The sequence below is a fragment of the Callorhinus ursinus genome, unplaced genomic scaffold, assembly GCF_003265705.2.
Source record: "Callorhinus ursinus isolate GAN/ISIS: 27379988/994484 unplaced genomic scaffold, GSC_fseal_2.0 scaffold14, whole genome shotgun sequence".
In the NCBI taxonomy this organism is placed as follows: Eukaryota; Metazoa; Chordata; class Mammalia; order Carnivora; family Otariidae; genus Callorhinus; species Callorhinus ursinus.
The window spans coordinates 8,465,827-8,469,238 of record NW_027397076.1 but is presented as its reverse complement, the minus strand read 5'-3'; the positions used below and the strand labels follow the sequence as shown (position 1 = coordinate 8,469,238).

The 3,412-nt window shown below is 37.0% G+C and overlaps 1 pseudogene; it reads right to left on the bottom strand.

Moving 5' to 3' along the window:
* Positions 1-1,679: 1,679 nt before the first annotated feature.
* Positions 1,680-1,998, bottom strand: LOC112831879 (cytochrome c oxidase assembly protein COX20, mitochondrial pseudogene; annotated as a pseudogene).
* Between the last annotated feature and the right edge of the window lie 1,414 nt (positions 1,999-3,412).

Genomic DNA, 3,412 nt, shown 5'->3' with positions numbered 1-3,412 from the left:
TAGGAGTGGAATGACTGGGTCAAAAAGTAAGTGCATGTTCAACTTTATAAGAAACAAACAGACTAGGGCGCCTGGGTGTCTCGGATGGTTAAACGTCTGCCTTCAGCTCAGGTCATGATCCCAGGATCCTGGGATCGAGTCCCGCATCGGGCTCCCTGTTCCTTGGGAGCCTGCTTCTCCCTCTGCCTCTCTCTCTCTCTCTCTCTCTTTGTCTCTCATGAATAAATAAATAAAATCTTTAAAAAAAAGCAGACTATTTCACAAATGGCTATATCATTTCATATTCCCACCAACAATGTATGAGAGTTCCAATTGCTTCATATCCTTGCTAACACTTAGTAATTATCAATCTTTTTAATTACACCCATTCTAGCATGTGTGTAGATGTAGCTCATTGTGATTTCTATTTGAATTTCCCCAATGATGAATGATGCTGAGCATCTTTTCATGTGTTTATCCTTCATATATTTCTCTTTAGTGAAGTGTCTGTTCAAATCTTTTGTCCTCTTTTTAAACTTGAGTTTTAGTCTTATTATTGAGTTTTAAAGGTTTTTTTTTAATGTTCTGGATACAAGTCCTTTATCAGAAATAAGTTTTACGTATATATTCTCCCAGTTTGTGGCTTGGCTTTTAATTATCTTCTCAGGATCTCTTGAAGAGCCAAGGTATAAATTTATATGAACTTCAACTTATCAATTCTTCCCGTTTTAGGTTCTGTGTATTTTGTATCTTATTTTAGAAATCTTTCCAAATATAAGAGCATAAAATCTTTTTCTTATGTTTTCATATTGAAGTTTTTGAGTTTTACCTCTTTACTTTAAATCTTCGAGTTATTTTGAGTTAATTTTTATATATGTTATAAGGTAAAAGTTGGGGTTTATTTTTTTTCCATCTGTATATCAAATTATTCCAGATTCACTTTAAAAAATTAATCAATCACACATGTGTAAGTCTATTTCTGGACTCTTTATTCTTTTCCACTGATCTACATATCTATCCTTATGCCAATATCAAACTATGATATTGATTACCGTGACTTTATGGTAAGTCTCCAACACTGTTCTTCTTTTATATAATTGTTTGGCTATTTCACATTCTTTGAACTTCTATATAAATTTTATAATCAGCTTGTCAATTTCTACAAGTCATGTGCTGTATTTTGATTGGCATCATCTAAATCTATAATTAAATTTAAGAGGATTTGACTTCATAACAATATTGAGCTTTCTAATCCATGAACATTGTATAACTCTCCACTTACTCAGATCTCTTTATTTTATTTTATTTTTTTACAACCAACACATCTTTTATTTACTTGATTGAAAGTCTAATGGTACATATGAGGTTTAATCGAGTTGCTCTCCATTTTATTCACACTGACTCCATGGAGTTGTATTCTCAAGCATGATTCCGCTCAACTGCTGCTCTTACTGGGGCTTTGTTTTCTTTTTTTCTTTTTCTTTTTTAAAGATTTTATTTATTTATTTGAGACAGAATGAGAGAGAGAGAGAGAGCATATGAGAGGGGGGAGGGTCAGAGGGAGAAGCAGACTCCCCGCCGAGCAGGGAGCCCAATGCGGGACTCGATCCCAGGACTCCAGGATCATGACCTGAGCTGAAGGCAGTCGCTTAACCAACTGAGCCACCCAGGCACCCTGGGGCTTTGTTTTCTTTCAGGGTCAAGGTGGGTACTTTCATACAAAATCTTATTTTTAATTCCATCTCTGGCAATTCTTTCCTGGATTCTTAGCTTCGCATAATTATACCTACAATGGAACCAGCATCCTAAAGTCACCAGTATAAATCCTCCTACTCCAACATCACATGATCTTCTAATCCTACTAGTTAACAAAAAATGTCCAAGGCCAGCCACAACAGATCCTAATGAATCATACAATATTGAATCCCGTGCACAGGGAATGTTTTCAACATTTAAAATTCCTAGGAACTTAAAGGGCTTCCACTTGGCGGGCTCGCCGGGCTCCGGCGTGGAGGCCATGGGATCTGGTGGGTGCCTGCGGCCCCGCCCCCACTCAGATCTCTTTAATATCTCTCAACAATGCTTTCAGTATTCATGCCTTACACATATTTATCCTTAAGTATTTTGTGTTTTTAAAATGCTATTATAAATGATACTGTTTTCAGGCGCCTGGGTGGCTCAGTCGGTTAAACGTCTGCCTTTGGCTCAGGTCATGATCCCAGGGTCCTGGGATGGAGTCCCAGGACTCCATCTGTGCTCTCTCTCACTATTCTGTCTCTCTCTCTCAAATAAATAAATAAAATCTAAAAAAAAATTTAAAAAAATGATACTGTTTTCAAATTTCAATGTCCACTTGTTTGTTGCCAATATATAGAAATACAATCGATTTTTTTATATTAACCTTATATTCTGCCACCTTGTTAAATTCATTTATTAGTAGCAGTAGCATTTTTGTGGATTTCTTAGTATTGTATACATAGCTAATCATATCATCTTTATGTATAGACAATTTTGTAGCTTCTTTTCCGGTCTGTATGCTTTTTATTCCTTTCTCTTGCCTTATTACACTGGTTAGGACCTCCAGTACAATATTAAATAGAGCAAATTGAAGACATTTGAAATGTATACAGTTGAAGTGGGTACATTTTATTGAATGTAAATTGTATCAGTTAAAGCAATTAAAGCAATTAAACAAAGAAACTATTAGACTGAGGTGACTCTCATGCTTGATAGCCTACATAAGCAAACCAAAACCTAGGACACAGTCAATTGTAAATGCACTCATATCCAAGAGGATGAAATTTAAGAACAACCGGGACGCCTGGGTGGCTCAGTCGGTTAAGCCTCTGCCTTCAGCTCAGGTCACAATCCCAGGGTCCTGGGATTGAGTCCCACATACGGCTCCTTGCTCAGTGGGGAGCCTGCTTCTCTCTCTGCCCTGCTGCTCCCCCTGCTTGTGTGCTCTCTCTGCCAAATAAATAAAATCTTAAAAAAAAAGAAAGAAAGAAAGAAAGAAAGAAAGAGAAATTTAAGAACAACCAATCACAAACAGTAAACTAGGCTTTCTCACATAAAATAACTGCTTAAGCTGTAGCCTGTCAAACAATTTCCTTGCTTTGCTTCTATATCTGCTCTATAGGCATCTAAGAACATTTCCCCTAGCTTCTGTCCAGGGGGTGCTTTTAACCACTTTTGGTTTGGTGCTGCCCAATTCAAATCAATATTTTGTATCCTATTTTAGAAATCTAAATTCAAATCAATATTTGCTCATATAAACTCTTGTAAACTTTAATGTGCCTCAGTTTAATCTCTTTTTTTAAAAGATTTTATTTATTTATTTCACAGAGAGACACAGTGAGAGAGGGAACACAAGTAGGGGGAGTGGGAGAGGGAGAAGCAGGCTTCCCGCCGAGCAGGGAGCCGGATGCGGGGC